The sequence below is a fragment of the Oncorhynchus mykiss genome, chromosome 2 (assembly GCF_057628025.1).
Source record: "Oncorhynchus mykiss isolate SJ-2025 chromosome 2, ASM5762802v1, whole genome shotgun sequence".
NCBI classification, from domain to species: Eukaryota; Metazoa; Chordata; class Actinopteri; order Salmoniformes; family Salmonidae; genus Oncorhynchus; species Oncorhynchus mykiss.
Genome location: NC_143023.1, coordinates 73862762 through 73889684, shown reverse-complemented (window position 1 = coordinate 73889684; position 26923 = coordinate 73862762). Strand labels below are relative to the sequence as shown.

At 44.0% G+C, this 26923-nt stretch overlaps 1 protein-coding gene across 3 annotated transcripts in view; it reads right to left on the bottom strand.

The window, feature by feature from the left end:
- LOC110495946 (semaphorin-4B) overlaps positions 1-26652 on the bottom strand; it is a 102475-nt gene extending 75823 nt beyond the window's left edge. The window contains exon 1 of one of the 3 annotated variants that reach the window (XM_021571502.3): positions 26375-26652. The gene's annotated coding sequence lies outside the window, so the exon portion shown is untranslated. Of the gene's footprint in view, positions 1-18601; positions 18884-26374 lie in introns of those variants that run through there. The other 2 variants (XM_021571494.3, XM_021571509.3) reach the window with 2 other exon arrangements.
- Between the last annotated feature and the right edge of the window lie 271 nt (positions 26653-26923).

Here is a 26923-nt window from a genome sequence, read left to right as displayed (position 1 = left end):
GTGCCCTCTTCACGATTCTCTTGGGGTGTTTGGACCATTCTTGTTTGTTGTTGATGTGGACACCAAGGAACTTAAAGCTCTCAACCAAAAGGAATATAAAGGACTCTCAGACCATGAGAAACAAGATTCTCTGATCTGATGAAACCAAGATTGAACTCTTCGGCCTGAATGCTAAGCGTCACATCAGGAGGAAACCTGGCACCATCTCTATGGTGAAGAATAGTGGTGGCAGCATCATGCTTTGGGGATGTTTTTAATGGCAGGGACTGGGAGACTAGTCAGGATCGAGGGAAAGATGATCAGAGCCAAGTACAGAGCGATCCTTGATGAAAACCTGCTCCAGAGCGCTCATCACCTCAGACTGGGGTGAAGGTTCACCTTCCAACAGGACAACGACCCTAAGCACACAGCCAAGACAACACAGGAGTGGCTTTGGGACAAGACTCCGAATGTCCTTGAGTGGCCCAGCCAGAGCCCGGACTTGAACTCGATCGAACATCTCTGGAGAGACATGAAAATAGCTGTGCAGTAAAGCTCCCCATACAACCTGACAGAGCTTGAGAGGATTTACAGAGAACATTGGGAGAAACTCCACAAATACAGGTGTGCCAAGCTTGTAGCATCATACCCAAAAAGACTCAAGGCTGTAAAGGTTCTTCAACAAAGTACTGAGTAAAAGGTCTGAATACTTATGCAAATGTTTTTTTTCTTTGCCATTATTGGGTATTGTGTGTAAATTGATGAGGGAAAAAAAACAAATTAATCCAATTTAGAATAAGCCTGTAACATAACAAAACTGAAAAAGTAATGTGGTATGAATACTTTCCGAATACACTGTATCTATCTCAATACCTTTTATCCCTGCACATCGAGTCGGTACTGGTAACCAGTGTATAGCGAAGTTATCGTTACTAATTGTGTATTTATAACTTTTGTTATTATTTTTCTATGTATTTGTTGTGTTTATATTCATATGTTTTTTTCTACTATTTCTCTTTTTATTTTTTTGCATTGTTGGGAAGGGCCCGTAAGTAAACATTTCACTGTTAGTCCACACCTGTTGTTTACGAAGCATGTGACAAATACAATTTGATTTGATTTATTGTGATGCTGAAAGGTTAATTAGTCTCCCAGTGTCTTCTGTAAAGCAGACTGAAGCAGGTTTTCCTCTAGGATTTTGCCTGTGCTTAGCTTCATCCCGTTTCTTTTTATCCTGAAAAACTCCAGTCTTTGCCGATGTGAAGTATACCCAAACCATGATGCAACCACCCCCATGCTTGAAAGTAAGGAGGAATTTACTCAGGGATGTGTTGTGTTGGATTTGTCCCAAACATAAGGCTTTGCATTTAGGCCAAAAAGTGTATTACTTTGCCATGTTTTTTGTCACTATTACTTTAGTGCAGCCTTTCTTAAAGTATGGGTCGAGACCGACACGGACCTGATAATGGTGGGTCGTGATGTGCCAGAGTAAATATATAATTATTTCATTCATTACTGGAATTGATTTGGCCAAGTGTGCTCTCTGCTTAGCAGCGGTCTCTGCTCAGTTTGGCAGGTGCGTGAGTGTGAGAGGGAGATGCACATTGTGCTTTGCGGTTTACCTGATCTTTTTTCTGCTGTTTTCTTGAAGATTACTCCGCGATACACGCGATGCAGCGCTGTCGTTCAGTAGTAGATGATGCGCTGTCTGCCACTGACTTGTCATTCCCACGCGCCATCACTCACCGCTGCCATCAAATGGATTCATGCTAGCCACAAGTTCTGACTGAGCTCAATTGTCATGAAACGCATGTACAGCGGTGAGTTTCTCTTTCATAGAAACTTATAACGAGCAGCGCCCAATGTGTTTTGTGCGGGGAAGTGCTTAATAATGAAACGACAGGTCCTGACCAAATATCCACAGCATGATGGTAAACCCAGGGAGTTCTTTCAGAACAGGGCAGAGTGCTTCAGGAAACAGTGCTTCAGGAAACAGTGCTTCCACAGTAGAAAAGTAAGTCAGCTAGCAGCGCATTGTTGTCATTGTATAACAGGTGATAAGCGTAAATAAGGGAGTACTAACTAACTCTGATAGTAGTAGATGTGAGTTTCTCTTTCACACAATCCACTGGCCTTGTACACAGCTAATAGCTATCATTCGCAAGCAAGATACTGATAGTGCAACCTTAGTAACAGTACAGTCGTAGCCAAAAGTTTTGAGAATGACACAAATATTAATTTCCACAAAGTTTGCTGCTTCAGTGTCTTTAGATATTTTTGTCAGATGTTATGTTATACTGAAGTATAATTACAAGCATTTCATAAGGCTTTCATTGACAATTACATGAAGTTGATGCAAAGAGTCAATATTTGCAGTGTTGACCCTTCTTTTTCAAGACCTCTGCAATCAACCCTGACATGATGTCAATTAACTTCTGGGCCACATCCTGACTGATGGCAGCCCATTCCTGCATAATCAATGCTTGGAGTTTGTCAGAATTTGTGGGATTTTGTTTGTCCACCCGCCTCTTGAGGATTGACCACAAGTTCTCAATGGGATTAAGGTCTGGGGAGTTTCCTGGCCATGGACACAAAATATCGATGTTTTGTTCCCCGAGCCACTTAGTTATCACTTTTGCCCTATGGCAAGGTGCTCCATCATGCTGGAAAATGCATTGTTCGTCACCAAACTGTTCCTGGATGGTTGGGAGAAGTTGCTCTCAGAGGATATGTTGGTACCATTCTTTATTCATGGCTGTATTCTTAGGCAAAATTGTGAGTGAGCCCACTCCCTTGGCTGAGAAGCAACCCCACATATGAATGGTCTCAGGATGCTTTACTGTTGGCATGACACAGGACTGATGGTAGCGCTCACCTTGTCATCTCCGGACAAGCTTTTTTTCCGGATGCCCCAAACAATCGGAAAGGGGATTCATCAGAGAAAATTACCCCAGTCCTCAGCAGTCCAATCCCTGTACCTTTTGCAGAATATCAGTCTGTCCCTGATGTTTTTCCCGGAGAGAAGTGGCTTCTTTGCTGCCCTTCTTGACACCAGGCCATCCTCCAAAAGTCTTCGCCTCACTGTGCGTGCAGATGCACTCACACCTGCCTGCTGCCATTCCTGAGCAAGCTCTGTACTGGTGGTGCCCCGATCCCGCACCTGAATCAACTTTAGGAGAAGGTCCTGGCGCTTGCTGGACTTTCTTGGGCACCCTGAAGCCTTCTTCACAACAATTGAACCACTCTCCTTGAAGTTGTTGATGATCCGATAAATGGTTGATTTAGGTGCAATCTTACTGGCAGCAATATCCTTGCCTGTGAAGCCATTTTTGTGAAAAACGATTCCTTGCAGGTAACCATGGTTGACAGAGGAAGAACAATGATTCCAAGCACCACCCTCCTTTTGAAGCTTCCAGTCTGTTTTTCAAACTCAATCAGCATGACAGAGTGATCTCCAGCCTTGTATTTGTCAACACTCACACCTGTGTTAACGAGAGAATCACTGACATGATGTCAGCTGGTCCTTTTGTGGCAGGGCTGAAATACAATGGACATGTTTTGGGGGGATTCAGTTCATTTGCATGGCAAAGAGGGACTTTGCAATTCATCTGATCACTTCATAACATTCTGGAGTATATGCAAATTGCCATCATACAAACTGAGGCAGCAGACTTTGTGAAAATTAATATGTGTGTCATTCTCAAATCTTTTGGACACGACTGTACAAATGAAGATGACAAATGATCAGGCCTACTGTACATCTTACTGTAGAAATTGTTGAAAAGTGGTCTAGGTTGGAACTGTTGCTGTTAAAATACAATAATATTTTTTCTTCTTAAATGGAACAAACTGATTGAAGAAAGATGCTTTTTGAGGCAAACATACTCACACAGTTTTGAGTTTTTCATCTACAGCAGGAAGCGGTCTCCTGTCTGACTGAGAAAGCAGTAGATGTTCTGGTCCAGTTTGGCACCACTATGTGAGTCAAAGTTCTCAACTCTGACATACTTAAAAAACAAGTACAGAAACAGTTAAGGCTGAGCATGACCTCAGTGTTGCACTGTCAACAGAGCCCAGAATAGACATGCTCTCATTAGGACTGTGTGTCTCTGTGTTTTCTGGTCTACATCTGTGTGATATGATCAATCAGTTTATTCCAGTTCAGAATAAAACATATGTATTGTATTTTAACAGCAACAGTTCCAACCTAAACTATTTTCAACAATAATTTCTACAGTAAGATGTACAGTAGGCCTGATCATTTTTCATCTGTACTGATACTGATCTGTACTGAATGAAAATGATTTTTTGTATTTTAACAGCAACATTTCCAACCTAGACAGATATGTAAGAGTGTTTTTAATTGTGGAAAATAAACATTTATATATTTACATATATTATATATTTAATGTCATTGTTATTTGTTTTTTGTCTATAATGCATTTGTTTTAGGCATAAGGGCAATGAAATGTACCAATATTTATGTATAGTTGCATATTTTCCTAAGCTTGAGTCCCAGGAAAACACAGAATTTCTCATTTGGGTCCCAGGCTGAAAAAGTTTAAGAACACCTGCTTTAGTGCCTTGTTACATACAGGATGAATGTTTTGGAGTATTTTGATTATGTATATTTCTATTCTTCTTTTCACTCTGTCATTTAGGTAATTATTGTGGAGTCACTACAACGTTGTTGATTCATCCTCAGTTTTCCCCCCATCACAGCCATTAAACCCATAGCTGGCCTCATGGTGACATCCCCGAGCAATTTCCTTCCTGTCCTGCAGCTCAGTTCAGAACGACAACTGCATCTTTGATGTGTATAGGTTATTTAATTCATCATCCACAGCAGAATTATTAACTTCACCATGCTTAACGAGATATTCAATGTCTGATTTGTTATTGCTACCAATATAAAAACCCTACCCTTCTCCATTAGGCTTTCAAAAAGCTCCCTGGTTTTGTAGTTGAATCTGTGCTTGAAATTCAATAGTTGACTGAGATACCTTACAGATGTTGTATGTATGGGGACAGAGGAAGGGTTAGTCGTTAAAAAATCATGTTTATTTCACATAGAGTGAGTCCATGTAACTTATGAGATTTGTTAAGCCAAATTTTACTCCTGAACTATTTTAGGCTTGCTTAAACAAAAGGGCTGAATACTTATGCAACAACTATATTTCTGTTATTTTATTGGTATTATTCTGTAAAAAAAAAAAAATCATTTTCTTTGCACTTTGACAATATGGAGTATATTGTGTAGACCAATGACACCAAATCAAAATTCTCTCTCTTTCAATCCCACATTGCAATGCAACAAAATGTGAAAAAATCAAAGGGGGGTGAATACCCACTGTTCATCCTTTTCAACAGCCATTAGAGAAGTCATAACACTTCCATCAGAGGATCTGTTGTGCCTCCTGGCTCACAGCACTCACCCAGCTGTTCTACATGCAGTCAGAGCAATTATCATCCCAAATGTGTTGCACAGGTACTGCTGGGACAATCAGGAGATACAGTTCTGTATGCTGGGGTGGGTATATGCTAAACCCAGGCCAGTCCTCCCTTCTCTCCCCTCTCACTCTACTATCGATTTGCCCTTGGAGCCAGGTTTTGTGTGTGCTGAATGGGGACAGAGCCTGGCTAGCTAATTATGTGGACACCCAGTAATGAGATGCACATGCAGTCCTGACAGTGGGATGTTATGCAGTCTTCTCCATGACACATACAGACAGGGGGCCTGCAGGATGACTCACAGGGGGGCTGCTGTCTTCATTACAGCCTAAAGGAGACCCTCATATGATCACAGTCACACCAGCCTGGCAGGCCATGACAGGCTCTCAAACCTCCTACACCATTTGAGCTTAAATGTCACATATTTGAGCATATGAAAGAAAAATACCAGAAAATACAATTGTTGGATGCTCTATGGATTTCCATTAGGAAAACAGTACAGAAAGGAATTAATTTAACTATACAATCCACTCTGAAATGTGCTACTTCAGAAATGTTATTGAGCACACTGTCAGCGAGCTGTTTAAGATATCAAGCCGTGCTTGGTTTATGAGGGGTCAAAGCGTCTGTGAGACACAGGTGAGGAGCTGTAAAATTCCTGGTTGCTGAAAGTAGGTCAGAGCAGTCCAAATGTTTGCTGCTCCCGCTCTAAATGTTTTCTATTGTTTGGAATTATCTCCCTGTATCCTTCTTTGTGCATTTACTACTGGGGCAATATGGACCCTGATACGCTAAGCTTGTTACAATCTGCAGGACTTTGTATCTCTAGTTAGTTTCTGTTTAGCTTTAGTTCTGACTGCATGTGGTAGATACGTTTTTATTTGATTGGAAATGGCCTATTATTGTTAGTTCAAAAGTACGCCTTATAAATGACTAACACTTCAGGTTTGACAAATACACATCAGGTTGTACAAATACAAAGTTCTTTCATGAACATTTCATTCAGTTGTTTAATTTGTCATTGAATGGTCACTCAACCAATCAATAGTTATTGATCACCAGATGGAACCTGCATAGATAACATTAAAACATTTAAACGATTCTTTAGAAAAGCTCTGCTGAGACTAGGAGAACTATGAGGTAAAGGCAAAGATAACATATAAAAACATGTGAGACTAGAAACAAGCAGATTAGGCTACTTCAGAATGTGAGTGAATAAGGGTGCACACCCCAGTGCTCTATTTGAATCTCTACTTAAAATCACCATCTTGGTTCAACCAGCTGGAAAATGTATTCAGATTGGAGTCTGCTTAAAATTTTTTATTAAGATGGTCTGAATTCTTAAACTGCTGTAAACAATGGTGTGTGGGTGTCCCCTCTGGATGGCCATAGAGAAAGGTTGCACACATTCCAGAGGCTTAGACAAATGCTCTGAGCACTGGCCAGTGCAGGGTAGTGTGCTCAGCCCATCCATCCATCCATCACTGTGTAGGGCTGATAAAGGGCTCAGCCTCTGCTCCTACACACTGCCATCACTGACACACAGCCCCTATAGACACCCACATCTCCTTCTCCTCATCCATCCCCTCCCCCTCCACCCATGTTCTGTTACTGACAGATGCCTGCACCCCAGGGTTTCTCAGAGAGCAGGCTCCGAAAACCCTGACCCTCCCCTTGCCCATCATTCTCCCTCTTCCCAATGTCTTCTCTATGCTGAGCTCTGGTCAGCAGCACTGTACATCACCTTCACTCAATATCAATCACTGAGCCCAACACATCTCCTACTAATGCCGTGTCTCGGTGAATGTCTACACAGGAGCAGGAGTCTCTCTATGACAGAGTACTTGTGGTCAGCTCATAGCAAACCCTGCACACATTTCCACACAGCTTACTGTATGAAGAACAGAGAAAATTCATACTATATGAATTATGCATAATATGATCTAGAACAGTGGTTCCCAACCTTTTTGGCTTCCTGTACCAACAACTGAATTTGTCTGCCAGGAGTACCCCTGAAGTACCCCCTCACGTGCATTCTACGAGTAGGCATATGGTCTCATGAGTCTTTTTGAGTACCCCCTGTGGATATGACAAGTACCCCCAGGGGTTCTACTACCCCTGTCTGGGAACCACTGACCTAGAGGATAACATTGATTATTTATCATGTCTGAGAGGAGCAAGAGGATATTAAGCATATGAAGCAGTCATACAAGTGGCCTCAGTAGAGTACCAGAAACAAGAGAAAATACCAAACTGATAGCGATAACAGCCAACTGGGGGGTGACATTAACATTTTCCCTCTTTGATGTACTCCATATCTGCTCACTATTTGACTGTGATCATGACTTTCAGCCTACAGGCTTGTCGGTGGTCACCCTCTTCCATGCACCAGTTTGTATGTAAGCTGCTCTTATTTGCTATGGGAAGATTATGGGGTTATATCCTGCCTGTTTGGCCCTGTCCGGGGGTATCATCGGATGGGGCCACAGTGTCTTCTGACCCCTCCTGTCTCAGCCTCCAGTATTTATGCTACAGTAGTTTATGTGTAGGGGGCTAGGGTCAGTCTGTTATATCTGGAGTACTTCTCCTGTCTTATCCGGTGTCCTGTGTGAATTTAAGTATGCTCTCTCTAATTCTCTCTTTCTTTCTCTCTCTCGGAGGACGTGAGCCCTAGGACCATGCCTCAGGACAACCTGGCATGATGACTCCTTGTTGTCCCCAGTCCACCTGGCCGTGCTGCTGCTCCAGTTTCAACTGTTCTGCCTGCGGCTATAGAACCCTGACCTGTTCACCGCACGTGCTACCTGTCCCAGACCTGCTGTTTTCAACTCTCTAGAGACAGCAGGAGTGGTAGGGATACTCTCAATGATCGGCTATGAAAAGCCAACTGACATTTACTCCTGAGGTGCTGCACCCACGACAACTACTGTGATTATTATTATTTGACCCTGCTGGTCATTTATGAACATTTGAACATCTTGGCCATGTTCTGTTATAATCTCCACCCGGCACAGCCAGAAGAGGACTGGCCACACCTCATAGCCTGGTTCCTCTCTAGGTTTCTTCCTAGGTTTTGGCCTTTCTAGAGAGTTTTTCCTAGCCACCGTGCTTCTACACCTGCATTGCTTGTTGTTTGGGGTTTTAGGCTGGGTTTCTGTACAGCACTTTGAGATATCAGCTGATGTAAGAAGGGCTATATCAATCAATTTGATTTGATGATTATACATGGATATTTCAATGCAGGGTTTGTACCAGTGTTGTGGAAGCTGCTCATAGTTTACCAAACTAACAATTCACACTAGAATAAGTTAAGCTACTCTTCACACTAGAATAAGTTAAGCTACTCTAAAGCTACCCGTAAGAAAACTATTGTTTACTTTGAAAAGGCAGTACACTACATCCAAGCTTCTCTGTGAAAAATTATCATATCTAAATCTGATATCTAAATCTGAAATGTCATAGACAAAAAAATTGCAATAAAAGATGTCTCTGAAGTCAGGTGTAACAGAATGTGTAATTTATCCTATTAAAGACTAACTATGTTTCAAATGAGAATTAGGCAGGTTTGATGCCAAAAATAAAAGGACATACTTGCTGACTCCACCCATATTTTTCTAATCTTTTTGTAAAAAAGTAGTAAAAAAGTAGTGTGTAGTTCCAATAGTTAGATACACCGCAAAACAGTAATTAAATGCTTAAAACGGTACCAATATTTGAATTTAGTTCAACTACCACCAAGCTACTGCAAAATGTAGTTAAACTACTAGTTGAACTACATGTAGTTCAATACTCCCCAACACAGACTTGTACTGTAGTAAACCTTCATCTGAGCATTCATGTAGCACATCTGCATACTGCAGAAATGTCATAATGATCATTACAGAGGTAATAATAAATATCATAGGTCTCCCAGTTCAAACTGAATGCAGATGTTGCCTTAATATGTAGACTGTGCTGCTCTACCTTTGTAGTCAGGCTGTGCTCTGTGTGATAAGAGCCGTCCTCTGGGCTGCAGACGGGAGAAAATGCTCGCCTAACATTTTGAGATGGAATTGTAAACCATGTTACAGTGAAAAGATTGGCAAAATAATATCAGACAGGCAATCAGGTTCACAAAATCTGTTTTACAGAGATATGTAAATCAGGAGCTACTGATCCTGGGGCAGCAGATGCTGACTTGCATTGATGCCTATGGTTGCTCAAGTTCCTCTTCTTCTCTCTTAGCCTTGAAATTAGTGGGGGATGATACTAAAAACCAGCCAAAGCCCCCTGGTTGTCTATATCTACCAGACAGACCTTTTTTTATGGAGTGTCACTTGCAGTGACCTCAAGTTGGAGTGATCGATAGTATGCTACTTATTCTTAAAGAGTCACCAATGCATTGGAATCCCAATCATTCCAGCCATGTCATCAATCCTTTAGAACACAGATATGTAGGGTACATTCCACTCAGTGGAACCCAATAAACCTAGACACTAACACATATCATGTTTTGTTGCTGTATTGTTTCTATTATTTTGTTGTTGTTGTTGTATTGTTTGTATATCGTTGTATTTAGAATGTGTGTGACTGTCCTTGTCTTAGTGTCTTAGTGTTTTGTTACTTGTCAAGTTGTGTGTTTTCTGTGGACCCCAGGAAGAATAGCTGCTGCCTCTACTAAAAGCTAATGGGGACCCCAAAAGGGGGCAGCCTGGTTGGCAATCTGGAGGAGACGCGGTCTTGTCACTCAGTGTCAACCTGATAGCCATGGAACACTAAAGCGTAACACAGCTCCTACTGTAACATTTGTTTAAAGCTGCAATATGTATATTTTCAGAGTTATAGATTTGTCATTCTCATTGAAAGCAAGTCTAAAAAGTGGTAGATCTGTTCTATGTGCGCTATTTCTATGCTTCCTGTTTTTCAGTTGAGTTTTTGTGTCTTTTTAGACCAGCTTCAAACAGCTGAAAATGTTTGTTTATTGAGATATTTCACAGTGTTTAAGATGGTACAATGATTCTCTCCACTTTTGTTTTGTCACAAACTGAAATTAGGTGAACTATTAGGATTTTAGCAACCTGGAAACGGCAGAGCGATTTTTGCATATTGCAACTTTAATACTAAAATGTATCATTTTAGGACTAATTGAATATTACAAAATGTACCTCTTCACATTGGAGGGCTTGTTCTATTAAGTTTTCCCGTGAATCTGTTTTCTTCATATTTCTTAGTGGGCAAGATGAGTTAAAGTAAGGCTGACTGACTGCCCGCTCTATTTAACCAGACAATCATAATAAGGGGATTGACAGCCTATCAGATAACACTGTTCAGTGCAGCTGATTGCATGTACATACAGGCAGATCTCTTTTATAGCATGGTGCAGATAACTAGCATTCTGAAGTAGTAGAGTACAAATGGAACTTAATGACTAAGAAAAAGGGTAAAAATGTAATTTCTCCTTTTCATTGACACCGAGCAAAGATACATGCATAAAATGCATAAGTTGATAACCTTTATATCAGATTTGTGCTAGTGGGAGTTAGCTTTCAATTTGCTTTCACTGGCTCTGCAGAGGATTGTTGGTTAATGTAGTACGGAGTGAAGTGAACTCCAAAAGGACCCTTGAAGTTCCTGTGGCCTTTGTTTGCAGTGAAGGGCCCAGCCGTAGAGTGCAGTGGATGATGCGTGTGAGATCCAATCAGAGTCCTGACACGTCCACACAGCTCAGCTCTGTGCAGGGCCCTGCGGCTGCAGGCATGGAGGTGGGAGCTGATGTCATGGAGAGATGGCAGTGAAATGATCTGTTACAGGAAAGCTGAGCCTCTTCAATACCATATTAGAGCCAAGCCCACATAGAATTTCCTCAGACATCTTCACCTACTTTCACAACATAGGGGTCAGGGCTTGTCATACCACAGGTTAAGCCCTCTGATGCAATCTCCTTTCCAGACATGAGCAGAGCAAGATGGATGTTGCTTTAGTGAGTCTAGAATTATGAAGAAGGAAGGTGTGTAGCCATGAATTTCCAATATACACAAAATAAAGATGATGCAGAACTGGAACAATGATAACCTATTTTATTATCTGAGACATTTTGTAGGTTAATCTATGAGGTAGACTAAATGCAGCTGGGTAGACTAGACCACTATCAGGTCGTAAAGAGCTTGCTTGACCTTAGAGCTAAGACTGAACAAACCAAAGGTTTTCTTTTTTGCCTGTATCTAAAGTCAACTGATTAGAGGGAACAGCAGGAAGACAGTCATTTGAAGAAGACATAATTCAGACAATGAGCATAAAGTATCTTTCAGGAGCCATATAAGGTAATCTCCCAAAATACCCTGCAACTCAAGGATGAACTGTAACTTGAAAAACAAGGCTCTGCTGCTTTGTTGTTCAGTACAAAAGCAAACACACAGCGTAGCTCTTTCTTTTGGGCAACCCCATCGCAATAAATAGTACAGCAGCCTCCAAATAAACACAAGAAGGTCCCTTTTCCTACTTTATTAATTCAGGAGCATTAGGAGCAGTCTTTTACAGACTAAAGCAGAGCTGTGTAGGACAGCATGAAAATATCTTTATGACCTGAACCAATTAACCAGCAGCCCTCTCTCTGTTCCTCTGTCCCACCGACCATGCTAGCGGCAGTGGGGAAAATGAGCATCAATGCATCAAAAGCGTTAGTTCCTTCCTGTGAGCTGCTACCTGCATGTTAAGCAGCTCCATTCCCCCAGATGTCTGAAAGCCTTGCTGGACCCCAGGCAGCATCAGCAGCAAATCTGTATACGTGTCCCTCCCAGGCTTCCCAGACCTGTGTAGTCAGGCAGACAGTTGAGTAGACAGGTGCCAGGGTGGAGAGAGGAAAGGACAGTTATCTGAACCCTGCGGTCACTCACACCACCAGAACGCACCGGGATAAGACGTTAGCATCTTTCAAAAGGCCACCCGGATGTCTTGCCCTGGCTCTTCATATATCACATATTCGATCCAATACCATTAATTATTCAGACTTAACTGTGTCTCTCACCTCAAACACCTGCAATGCTTGTCTACCTGGATTACAGTGTTTCCATAAGAGTCTTTTAGACTGCCACGGTCTACTATCAGTCATGCAGTTCACCTCACTCCTCATATTCCATATCTGTAGTGCTAAGTACAGACTGTGCAGTGTAGATAAAAAGAACAGTACAGTATGCTATCATGTTGTTAAACGATCACGCTGTAAAAGGAGTTTGTAAAACAGTTCGGTAGGCCTATATTTTATGAGGTGCTGCTCTGTGCAAAGTTTTGCTAAGTGGGTCATGACATGAGCTGTCATGTGCTAACCTAACACAAGGCTAACTACAGTGAGGGCTCGTTTGCATTAGCATAAGAAAGGCATAGCTGGCAGAGCCTTTGACTTTTGGCGAGGGGTTGTAAAATGTTACAGCTCTGGTGTGCGTCATGCTCATACAGCGAGACGCGAAGGGAGGCAGAGAGCAGCGCAGGTCTTCTTTCATGACTGCACACAGCCATGGAGAAGTGAACTAGGGGGATAAAGCCAGCATACTACCCTCACTCACTCCTTCGTTTGTGGATTCCAGCTACGCACGCAATGACTAAATACCAGCATCTCTCCTCCCTGTTCTCCTCTGTGCACGCCTCCCACTCCTAACTATCAGCAGGGATTCCTGACTAGATAACACGTGACTGACATTCTCCATTAGACACTTGGTAGGTTAGAGGAGGACAGAATCATCCAACAACACAGTAATGAGCATGTGACTTCTCAGCTAGGCATAGGCTAAATGTTTAGTTGGCCTTCACATAATTGGATAATTGATAAAGAACATATTACCCCCCAAAAATTGCTTATAGTAGAAAAGCAATTAAAAGCCTCATTTGATCAGTGGTCCTCAGCTGGAATGTCTGGGAGGGTCAGCAGCGCCATTAGTTACATAAAGGGCACAACCTGGAATGCTGGGAGGTCATGATGGGGAGGGATGATTCTAATCATCACATACAGGAAGGAGCTCTCACACTGGCGTCAGAGAGGGGCATACCAACACAAGTGACAAACACTTCATGTAGACACGTTTGGAGTATGCAGGTCACACATTTAGCTCCCCTCCAGGTCGAGCATTAGTTAGAGAGGTACAGAAACTCACATTCCCCAGCTCACCACAGTTTAAAATACAACAGTATAATGCTTGAAACATGGACATGCAAGAAGAACCGGTGTGAACCCGAGGGTGACGGACAGTGCGCCCTGAAGACAATTTTGCCATTCTCACACGGACACATGAGAAACGCTGACCCACGTGGAAACAGATTCCAAATGTCTTCTCAAAACTATTCCACGGGCCTGTGTAACGTTACAGTTAAAATAAGGTGGAAGCCTGAGGCACTTCATAGTACACATGTGTCCTGTTTCTGTGCACTTCTCAAAGGGGTTAAGAGACAGATCTGAGGCTCTCTAAGACAGCCAAGCAAACACAGGGTTCTGCCTAGGATCCATGTCCACAGCCATTTCCCACATCTTGCCACAGTGACTGGACTGCTCTGGACTGGGACAACACTTGAGACTGCAAGCTGAGCTCCCTGAATGCCTGTTTGCAGAGTTCCCATCAGTAAGCACACAGCAATAGCACTCCCTGAAGGCCCTTGTTTAACCTTCAGGTTACAAGTGGCTGGCCACTCCACATCCCCCTCTTCCTGCTATTAACCCCTCTCTCACTCATGCAATCCATCCACCAACACCACAACAGAACTGAACCGCTCTCTCACATTAAGACCCTTATTATAGCACCTCAGTCCCAGCTAGGGTTGAAGTAGCAGTCAGTCACCATAATAGGTAGGCAGGTAGCCTAGCAGTTAAGAGTGCTAGGCCAGTAACCGAAAGGTCTTTGGTTCGAATCCCCAAGCCGACTAGGTGAAACATTTGTCGATGTGCCCTTGAGCAAGGCACTTAACCCTAATTGCTCCTGTAAGTCACTCTGAATAAGAATGACAGCTCAAATGTAATAATGGTGGATGGGTCCTCAGAGAGACAGTGTTTCAGATCACTCACATTACTTAATATGGTTCCTCAGTAAGCTGATGGGTTGAGTGAGGATTGAAGTTTATTTACATTCCTCATTTTTACTGCCAGAATGAATTGCATGATCCATATCACACACATACACACACGTACAAGCAAGTGCGTAGACACGCACACACGAACACTGACAGGTACTGAGTCACTGTGCCTAAGCCAACAAATGAAGAGGAATCTTACTAATGCTGAGAAAAGACCCCTGGGATTATGATGAGTGTGATTGGAAGCATGTGCTAGAGCGGGGCCAGGGAGAGTTGTGTTAGAGCGGGGCCAGGGAGAGTTGTGTTAGAGCGGGGCCAGGGAGAGTTGTGTTAGAGCGGGGCCAGGGAGAGTTGTGCTAGAGCGGGGCCAGGGAGAGTTGTGTTAGAGCGGGGCCAGGGAGAGTTGTGTTAGAGCGGGGCCAGGGAGAGTTGTGCTAGAGCGGGGCCAAGGAGAGTTGTGTTAGAGCGGGGCCAGGGAGAGTTGTGTTAGAGCGGGGCCAGGGAGAGTTGTGTTAGAGCGGGGCCAGGGAGAGTTGTGTTAGAGCGGGGCCAGGGAGAGTTGTGCTAGAGCGGGGCCAGGGAGAGTTGTGTTAGAGCGGGGCCAGGGAGAGTTGTGTTAGAGCGGGGCCAGGGAGAGTTGTGCTAGAGCGGGGCCAGGGAGAGTTGTGTTAGAGCGGGGCCAGGGAGAGTTGTGTTAGAGCGGGCAGGGAGAGTTGTGTTAGAGCGGGGCCAGGGAGAGTTGTGTTAGAGCGGGGCCAGGGAGAGTTGTGCTAGAGCGGGGCCAGGGAGAGTTGTGTTAGAGCGGGGCCAGGGAGAGTTGTGTTAGAGCGGGGCCAGGGAGAGTTGTGTTAGAGCGGGGCCAGGGAGAGTTGTGTTAGAGCGGGGCCAGGGAGAGTTGTGTTAGAGCGGGGCCAGGGAGAGTTGTGTTAGAGCGGGGCCGGGGAGAGTTGTGCTAGAGCGGGGCCAGGGAGAGTTGTGTTAGAGCGGGGCCGGGGAGAGTTGTGTTAGAGCGGGGCCGGGGAGAGTTGTGCTAGAGCGGGGCCAGGGAGAGTTGTGCTAGAGCGGGGCCAGGGAGAGTTGTGCTAGAGCGGGGCCAGGGAGAGTTGTGCTAGAGCGGGGCCAGGGAGAGGTGTGCTAGAGCGGGGCCAGGGAGAGTTGTGCTAGAGCGGGGCCAGGGAGAGTTGTGTTAGAGCGGGGCCAGGGAGAGTTGTGCTAGAGCGGGGCCAGGGAGAGTTGTGCTAGAGCGGGGCCAGGGAGAGTTGTGCTAGAGCGGGGCCAGGGAGAGTTGTGTTAGAGCGGGGCCAGGGAGAGTTGTGCTAGAGCGGGGCCAGGGAGAGGTGTGCTAGAGCGGGGCCAGGGAGAGTTGTGCTAGAGCGGGGCCAGGGAGAGTTGTGTTAGAGCGGGGACAGGGAGAGTTGTGCTGGAGTGGGGCCAGGGAGAGTTGTGCTGGAGCGGGGCCAGGGAGAGTTGTGTTAGAGCGGGGCCAGGGAGAGTTGTGCTAGAGCGGGGCCAGGGAGAGGTGTGCTAGAGCGGGGCCAGGGAGAGTTGTGCTAGAGCGGGGCCAGGGAGAGTTGTGTTAGAGCGGGGCCAGGGAGAGGTGTGCTAGAGCGGGGCCAGGGAGAGTTGTGTTAGAGCGGGGCCAGGGAGAGTTGTGCTAGAGCGGGGCCAGGGAGAGTTGTGCTAGAGCGGGGCCAGGGAGAGGTGTGTTAGAGCGGGGCCAGGGAGAGTTGTGCTAGAGCGGGGCCAGGGAGAGGTGTGTTAGAGCGGGGCCAGGGAGAGTTGTGTTAGAGCGGGGCCAGGGAGAGGTGTGCTAGAGCGGGGCCAGGGAGAGGTGTGCTAGAGCGGGGCCAGGGAGAGGTGTGCTAGAGCGGGGCCAGGGAGAGGTGTGCTAGAGCGGGGCCAGGGAGAGGTGTGCTAGAGCGGGGCCAGGGAGAGGTGTGCTGTGCAAAGACACTACAGTGTGATGTATTCTTTTCTCTGAGCGCAATCATTAATCTGTAACAGGTTGTCCATTGCGATCACATTGTGAAGCTTCAGTGCACAGAAGCACTGTTTTTCTTTCTTTGCTTTGTGCCCCTCTCAGCTGCTGGAACAGCAAATCAAGAAAGCCCTTCCACTGTGCAGAGGGAGAGCTGGCTATTCTGGATGTAGTGGTTGTAGCTAAAAACAGCCATGAAATAATATTGACTTTAGGCCTTACATGATCAATTAACGTTATTGTCGAAGCACAATATCCAAACTAGATATTTAATCTTTACTTTTGGCATTGAGAATACCACTATATAAACCTACTGTTCATATCTAAGGGTATAGACTCCATCCATTCACAGTATATAGAATATGTACCCCAATGAGATGTCCATCTGCCAATGGGATGCTAGAAGTGAGTAGCTAGAGTGTGGATTTGAGTTATTGATATAACAGGCACCGTCCTTTACCAACAAGACAAACTCTTTGTGACAGAGTCATACAGGCAGCTCATTGTCAAGGCTTCTGTACCCAGAATGCGGTTGCCAGCTGTTGTCTTTACGGATCAGACCAAAAGAAAACACAGAGACAAGGTCATCAGCACAGGCAGGCTTTTCTTCTCCTCACAAATGTGCATCAGGTAACAGAATTCACTCTGTTTGAAGAGTATATTAATTGATCTGTCCCCTCATTCTGATAGGAACTCCCTTTGACTGTTTGTTGTAAAAATATTGAATATCTCTACTGTAGTTCTACAGTTGCTGTTTTTGTTTTGTCTCCTATAGCACGTCCATGTTTGCGATAGCTATCACATGTCCAGCTGTCGAGTCACATAACTGGACTACACCCTCATGCTAAAATGAACTGGCCTTTGAGAGATACATTCCATAGTGGTTCATATTGCACTCCAGTGATACTGTATCTAGGCTATGTAGTGCCGAATAGGTTGATGTTGACACCCCATCGTAACAACTGACCAGTGTGCACTAGTAACATAAAGCCTCCCTCTCCAAAGAAAGGCACACAGTGTAACAAAGGCTGGCTTGTTAATCATCTTCATAGAATAGATTCAGTTTCAATTTCTGTAATAATGAAAACACCTAACACATTGGCATTATGTCACGACTGTGCTGCCAGCAGAGTGAGGGTGGGAGGTTTGAGTTTCACACAGTAAAACCTGCAGCCTCTGGCCTGAAGATGCCCTGCAAGACCCACAGCAAAAAAAAACTGACTGGCATCACATGGCCTCACATCACAACCCCAACCACCACAACAGTCCTGCTGCACTACTAAGGGAGGCATAATCATGCCAACACACTCTTAAATGAAATCTGATGTCGTTTTTTATGTTTGTTCTTTCCCTTCATTTACAAAGCCAACTTTACCACATGCCACAGAGTTCACAGGAAGTTCCCGTGCTGGGAGAGGATGTGAGTGCACTGCCTGCCACATTCGCTCACTCCTATCTGTAGAGAGAGGCCCCATTCCCCGTCACACGCTCTCTGTGCTGGAGAGACTGAGCCGCCAGCTCCACTAGAACAACCACTGCCTTACTATGGACGCTCACGCACAGTCTAATAGGCTTTTAAATGTGAACACACCCAGGTAAATAGCTGTACTTATATTTTTTATATATTATATATTTATATATACACACACACACACACACACACACACACACACACACACACACACACACACACACACACACACACACACACACACACACACACACACACACACACACACACACACACACATTACAGTATACTAATTTAAAAAAAGAGTTCAACACCAACAACTCTTTAGGCAAGAGGACCTAGAATAAACACACCCAAGCCTATAGCTACCCACTACGAATATGAATATGAATATGAATACGAAGAAGAGGAAGAAGAAGCAGCTCTGCCCTGCTATCACCTTATTATTTAAAAAAAAAATACAGGATAGGCTGTCTCATGTCAGCAGCACACACCCACTTTAGCCCTGTGTACTTGGAGAGAGAGAGAGATAAAATAGCCCATAATGCAGAGAGAGGCAGGAGAATGACAGCAGTGTCCATTTCACAAGGTAACCAAAACCCCAGGAGACACATCAATGATTAACTGAGGCAACGCTCTGCACTCTTAATGAATACAGGGCTGCCTCTGTTGCAGTGGGTTGTACTTACTCTCTTTCCTGCACAGCTCTGTACCAAAATGATCTTCAGATGAAGAAAAAGTTCCTTTTAGGGTGACTCAGATAGAAATGCCCTTCAGGGAATGGGTAATAGAACAGCCAGTAGATTATCCACGTAGAGCAGTTAGAGTAGCAGTAGTTAAAGGGCTCCCGCTGCCTGCTCTGTGTCTGTCTGCTTTCTCTCTCTCTCTCTAACAGTCTGACACCCTGTCATAGTACAGCCTGCCTCTCCTCTGGCCACTCTCCACTATAGCCCCTCCCCTCCCACACTGCTGCCAGAGAGGGAGGGAGCAGGGGCTCTGATATACTGCTTCTACAGAAGTGGGAGAAGAAAGAGAGGACAGGATACACCCACAGAATGGTCTTCTCTTAGTTTGATTTCTGGTTCTATCTGATGTATGAACCAGGCTTAACTAGAATTACCACTCTAAACAATGGAAGCATTAAGAAGTGGGTTGAAGAAGAAAAACCTGAGCCTGTTAAATTCAATCAAAAAGTCCCTTTGTATTTGACTTTCCTCATATACGTATCTGTGTATCTGCTCCCGAGTGGCGCAGCGGTATAAGGCACTGCATCGCAGTACTTAATGTGTCACTACAGACACCCTGGTTCAATTCCAGGCTGCATCACAACCGGGCATGATTGGGAGTACCATAGGGCACGATTGGCCCAGCATTGTCTGGGTTTTGCCGGTGTAGACCGTCATTGCAAATAAGAATATGTTCTTAATTGACTTCCCTAGTTAAATAAATTAAAAATCTAAAAATTATTTGACTAAGCTATATAGTGCGAAGTCCCCTGACAGTTAAACATTTCACACAAAAGTAGGCCTATTATTATAAAAGTCAGTGAATGACATTGGTGGGCTAAGGTTACATCCATAAAACAAATACTGTTGATCATATCTCAAAAATTCTGTGGGAAAACTAGGCTTACTTCTCTCTTCAATTTGTTTAGAGTATCAGAGTATTAATTGGAAGAAGTGAACTGGTTAAGAGGAACCACTTGAGTGTGTTCTATATATTAATCATAGGAAGCAGAGTATGAGGCTAGCCCTGACAGGATGGTGTCACGAAGTGCTATTAAAATAATACACAACCCACTGCCAAGGACAAGCTTTCAGGGCATGACACTGAGTTCCACAGAACTGGTGACGCTAACAAGTCTCGGTGGGAATTTAATTTAGAACTAAGAGACCATTTCATCTGCTGAAAAGGGGCCACTGTCTTCTAGTGCAACCGCATACTGGCCATGTTAAATAGACACAGCCTGGAGTTAGCTCTCAGTTGAATAACATTAGTGGATGCTGTTATTCCTGCGTGAGTACCTCAGAGAATGCTGAAATGGAATTGAAAATTGACAAATCATATCACTCAGCCATCACATGCTTTCTTCCTTTATCAACCAAAACAACCATGAGCCCTAGTGGAAAACAGGTGCATTTAATGCAAACGGCATGGAAGCAGTCCAATTTCACACTTAGTGTACTTTTCTTTCTTTTTTTGCATAGTCTCTGATGTGTAAAATAACTTTTGAAACTATAAAAAGCCATCCATGTGAACACAGTGAGGTGAAAGATAGCAGTCTGTTGAGAGGGGGACTCCTTTTTCTAAACTAGTGGGTGCTAATGTACTTTGGGCTGCAGTGCTAAGTAGGCAGACGGAATGCTAGGTTTAGAGGTGTCAGGAATGGAAATGCCAGGTCTGGGCATCTCGGTGAGAAGGTATGGGGTTGAGATTCCATGATGGTCACATGACAACTACTAGGACCACTATGGCAAGGCTAGCCTACAGCCGTCTTATTTACAGACTCTGGACACCGGCTGGTTGTTACACGTTCAGTCTGTCAGTCCTGTACTATAAGAAGACTTCTGAAGCCAGACAGACAGTGTACCTCTATAGTTGAGTTAGATCACCTGTCCTTGCCTATACCAGACGTCTCAGAAGGAACCCCTCACCGAGGCGGGCAGACGTCTAAACATGGATCCAACTAGTTAAACAAATGGAGACAGAGGTGATCATGAGGGCTCTTTCTGTTGTCTGGGATCCCATTAATAGATTGACCAGATCTCGCTGGACTCCATCTGGAGCCGTTCCAGTCTACATATGCTACTGTATGGAGGGAATGCAGATAGGCTAACCAAAATACTAATTTCACATAACGGTACCTGTGAAATAGAAGGCATAAGACATATTTGTATTTTCTGTGCATCTCACACCAAGAGGAAATGCTGACAGGTCACTTTGTATAAATTAATTACAAACAGTGTACAAATTACAGCACAATGATAAAAAGTCTGTGTTACACATATTAGCCTAATGAGAAAACACCAGATAACAGGTCTCTATTTCACTAGTGTGGCTGACAGGACCAATAAGACAAGAGATATAGGCTAGCTGCTCAATGTTACCTCTGTGCTCAGAGATTATTTGATGATATTAAAGACCACATTATCCTCAGGATAAGGTTTGGGTTTCACCTCCAACCACACAATATAAACATCTACACTCTTTGCTCCTCCAATGTTAAAAAACACTGATATTTTTATCTGGAGAAACATTTGTGAGTGATGTGGCGTGAACTTGTTACAGACAGCTGTGTAGAAACCTCTCTCTCTGTCCCTCCATCTCACCTTGACTTCAGCAGACACACACAATCATCATGGTGTGGAATGTAAAAAGTCTTGGTCTGGTGTGCACTGCATATGTAAGGATTATACCATTTTCAGCACTTAGCAGTAAGAAACTTTATGGAATGCTCCTTTAAAAGGAATGTGGATCCAGAACTCCACACTGCCCTTTCTCACCTGGACAAAAGGAACACCTAGAATGCTATTCATTGACTACAGCTCAGTGTTCAACACCATAGTCCCCTCAAAGCTCATCAATAAGCTAAGGACCCTGGTACTAAACACCTCACTCTGCAACTGAATCCTAGTCTTCCTGACAGGCCGCCCCCCAGGTGGTAAGGGTAGGTAACAACACATCTGCCACGCTGATCCTCAACACTGGAGCCCCTCAGGGTGCCTGCTCAGTCCCCTCCTGTACTCCCTGTTCTCTCATGACCGCACGGCCAGGCACAACTCCAACACCATCATTAAGTTTGCAGATGACACAACAGTGGTAGGCCTGATCACCGACAACAACGAGACAGCCTATAGGCAGGAGGTCAGAGACCTGGCCATGTGGTGCCAGGAAAACAACCTCTCCCTCAACGTGATCAAGACAAAGGAGATGATTGTGGACTACAGGAAAAGGAGGACCGAGCACATCCCCATTCTCATCGACGGGGCTGTAGTGGAGCAAGTTGAGAGCTTCAAGTTCCTTGGTGTCCACATCACCAACAAACTAACATGGTCTAAGCACACCAAGACAGTTGTGAAGAAGGCATGACAAAACCTATTCCCCCTCAGGAGACTGAAAAGATTTGTCATGAGTCCTCAGATCCTCAAAAGGTTCTACAGCTACACCATCGATAGCATCCTGACTGGTTGCCCCCCCCCCCACCCCCCCACCCCCACACACACACACCCACATTTTTACACCGCTGCTACTCTCTGTTATCTATGCACGGTCACTTTAATAACTCTACCTACATGTACATATTACCTCAATTACCTCGACTAACCGGTGCCCATATACATTGACTCTGTACATGGGCACCGGCCTCAATAACATGGCAGCCTCAATAACATTGCACCACTTGACCTCCCCTCAGTATCATTTCAGAAAAGAACACCATACAGGTATTCATAACGTTATTGAATGATGTCATGATACAGATACTATGAAGCCGAGATCTCTACTCACACTCTCTCTGTTCTCAGGTTAAAACTTTATGATAAAACTGTCCTTTAGATCACATCTGAACTTGTCACCAGCACATTGAAAAGAGTGATGGTTTGCCTCTATTCGCACTATACCAAGAAGAAAAGTGTTGAATACTGAATTAGAGCATGTTAAAAACAGAACATGATTTTAACACAAGTGTATTTGCAAATTAGAACTGAACCTAATCCATTCTTCTCACAGGTCAGCGTTATTACTGTGAACACAGATATTTTTGTTCTCTGGAAAAGTACAGACAGGAGTGGCACTGTATCACAATAGTGGGGATGAATGAGTCATCTTAACCTGAGAGCTGTAGCCAGTCACTTCTCAGATGGTTGATGATGTCATCACAGGGCTAGGTGAAGGGTTATGTATGGCCTGTTTCTGCTCGGGATGATGAAATGTAACCTTGAGCTATTTTGGAAATTCACTCTGACAGTATCAACCTAATAACATCAGTATGGTGGCATGGCATAGCCTGTCTCAAGCCATTGAAGACAAATCCTCCATCTACCCAACAGCATTATTATAATATGGCATTATAAAACAGTAATTCCCTGACCAGAAGCCTTATTCCATCACCAATAATTCCACTGGTGTAGTGTGGACCGCGACGCATGCCCTCTAGCAGGTTGGCAATCCCACCACTCCATCCCAGGACGTGCTGTGAGAGAAGCTTTATGATAATCTGTGTGACTCACTACATGACATGTCCTTTCATTTGAATGCTGATTCCATGTATGCTACTCTGTCTCAAGATCTATTATGTCACTTCCATTACTCGTCAGTCTAACAACATCCCTCTCTGTCTCCGGCCCTGTCTGTCATCTGGTCACTGTATCAGCTGTGTGCATCATCCATCTCTCTCAAACATTCTCTTCCCGCTCTCTGTTTCATCGTATATAGAGCATTTACATTTGTGACATAATCGCTGATGTGAAATATTGAATAGTTACGAATAACAAACAGTTCATCGAGTTAGTAGTGAAACACTTTCCGCATCTCTCTTCATCAGTACTGAGAATCTATGTTCTGCTTCACTAGAACAAGCACCTGTTCAATATTCAGATGGGCTATTGGGGAGAGAAAAACTCCTGTGCTCCTCAGGTGGCCCTCCATGCCCATATCAAAGACAGCAGTGTCTCCCTTTCATATCACCGCAACTATAATCCCTCTAATGGTATGCAACAAAATCGCATGTCCTCATTACTCCAATAGAGAGAAATGAATTAAGCAAATCGCTCTGCTCTCCCCTGGCCAGTGATCTGATACTGTCCACTGTAGTTATTATTAGGGTGTTACCTGATCATCTGACTTGACCAAGGACAAAAAAAAATTGGTTTGAAATGCTATTTTGAGAAAAAGTAATGTCTTAAAGGAGTGCTGACTATAACTCAGCAGAAAGGTTTTCTCATTTTAAATACTTAAAACCAGTGCAAACCTTTCCCTGGTGGTGGGTTATGTGAGGCTGCTGAGGTGCTCTACTCTGAGGTGGGTGGGGGCCAGCGAGGAGCTTCTGGGGAGCAGGGGAGGTCAGCACTTATATGAAGGCCTGGTGAATCCAGGAACCCAGCTGCTTCAAAGCAAACGGAAGGCTCTAATACAAGGCAGGCCTCTGGGGGGCTGAAATAAAGCACTAATTAACTCTGACTAATGAAAATAAATGACTAACAGCTTATATTCAGCACAACAGACTGATGTGTAGTCTGAAGCAAAAAGAATGCGAAATAGTCCTAAAAAGGCTCTGTAAAGAATGAAGTACAGCATATTGATTCTGCTGCTGGAGTTCAGCTTGTAAAATAGTCATTCGATTCTGCCTTGAAATAATGGGCCTGAGAAGCCAATTCAAATACTGTTTAAAGGTCAGACATATTAACTTTATAAATGTTATACTATTGACCACATACAATACCATTTACATGAATATGCTAATAACATTTTTTACAATAAGGACATAACCTCAACATAAAGGGGCTGCTCTCTATAATATCCAACCCTCAACCTTGAGTTGTAGGCTATAGTAGTAAGATACTACACCATCGGGAGTCAACTGTCTGAGCAACCCCTGTGACCACACCAGGCTTTCTCCGTGGCTAAGGTATGAGTATGTGTAAACTGTCATGTAGAGTAATCCAACACATCTCAGAGACAGACAGGTCTTCCCTTGCTACTCTCTTAATTGGAAAGCATTTCCATAACAAGACTATTTATGGTTTCACACAAAAAACACCTGCTGTCATGTTGCTATATTCAGCTAGCAAGTGCAATGAGCAAAGCCCTTCATTTACAGAATCACCTCCTTGGAAGAGATCATACTGGTGTAAGATCAGCATTTTTTAAACCCACAGATCAATAGTGTCACCTTCTCTGCAAAGGGGTGGTGATTTTTGAGTAAAGAGATTCCGGGTGAGACCACTCCCAGGGCACGATCCTTTGGCTAAAATAACACATTAATGAGCTCTTCATTGGCCCACTCTCTGTTAACGTCACCTTGTCCATCAGGCAATAAAAATGAAGGTCAAAATGACAAAAGGAAAGCTTGAATTTAATTTCAGCTCTCTACAGTATGTCACGCATGCAGAGTACAGCCTGCTCCCTGAAGCATATTGCTGTATGCAGGCTGGATGCTATGTATGTTACGGCTCAAGGAGCCAATTACCTTCACTGTAAACATGACCTCTCCCATGAAGAAATCCTAGGATGACCCCCCAACAACCCACATGATGTTACCTGACCAATCAAAGCAGGGGATTATTCTCTACAGGAGATCCTCTCTGCACAAAGGATCCCCCAATATTCACACCTTTTCGTGTTTTGTTTTAGGGTTTATAGAAATGGATGATCGGAAAATCTGAGGAAATAATTTTCTAATTGTTAAAACAGTACCAATATAGTGACCTGAATGTCAAGCAACATAGTAAGAGAATAAGTGATCATATTAAATGCCTTCATTACATAGAGGGGTTAGTGGGTACAGATGGGTGGAGGTATTCTCCTCTGACAGTAGAAGAGGAAAATCCTTTGGATGAATTAGTTATGAACACATCCACATGTGAAGCAGACGAGACATGAAATATTAACATTGCATCAGACCAAGTACCAGAGTTTAGCCCAGGTAACCAGTAAGAATTCACAAGCTAAATGCAATTTGAACCAGAAATCCAAACGCTGCACCAGAAATCCAAACGCTGAGGATATTTTTGACAAAGTGGTGACGTAAGCACGATGCATAAAACCCGTACGTCATCAATCTACCTCCACTTTTGAAACAATCATTGACCTAAATGAAAAGAATCTGCATTCATGCAGATTACTCCAACTGTATCACACATTGTCCATGCACACACCCACATTTTCAGAAACAAAAAAATAATATATTGAAAATAGACAGAAAGCATAATTATTCCACTCAAAACTAACAACCTAAAATACATTGTTATAGAAAAATGAAGATGTCGAAGTACAGCAAAAAAAATAACAGTAACCTTATATCCCTGTTCTTTTAGGAAAAAATACTTACTCCTAAATAACGGAGAAGAAAGCTTACAGTTATTCCCCATAAAATCTGCCTGGGAAACAGGAATCATCTTTCCAATGTAGCTCTCCACTAGACATGCTGAATTAGCTTTGAGCCAGCACAGGAATCCATCACATCTTAACCATTATAACCAACACCTTCCTACATGCACAGAGAGGGAGGCAGAGAGAGAGGGAGTGGGGGTGCGACAGCAGAAGCCACAGGGAGCAGAATTCAATCTATTGCCATGGCAGCCAGCACTACAGCGACAAAAAGCTTTCACTGCACAGACCGATTCATTCAGCAGTTGACTGGACACCAAGCCAGGTTTCTGTCCTTCCTCTCTCCTTCTTTCTGTCTCTCTCTCCCTTCCCCGCTCTTTACAATATATTCCTTTGTGGTGAGTCAGACGAGTTACCTTGAGCAATAGAGGACAAGGTCTTGCGGTGGTCTGTACCAGTAGCTCCCAGTCAGGCGGTGACAGAGTAACAGAAGCTCTGCAGGGATCCCCAGAGATGCCCAGGGCTGCAGCTGAACCAAACCAGGGCTCGGCTCACAGACTGAGCCACTACCACCACTACCAGCAGCCTCAGCAGCAGCAGTCAGCGAATAGGAAGGGGAGGGGGAAATCAAAAGCAGGAGAGGGGGTTGCTCTATCAGTGGCAGGCACATTACATCATAGGCTGCTCCTGTGGAAGGGTAGGAGAGGAAAGGAGGGGAGAGGGCTGGGGAGAGGAGCAGCTCCCTGTAACAGCAGCACTCTGTCACTGGTGGGCTCTTCCCCCTGCACACACCACCATGAATGCACTGTTAATAGTCGGAGGTCATTAATGGCAGATGCTTTAATACTGTAACGCCCAGTGTTGTTGATTGTTACTCAAGGTTACTGTTATTGTTAATGTTAATGTTACTAGTATTATGTATCTAAGTGTTATTCTAACGGGTGTCATTTGTGTGTGTTTGAATG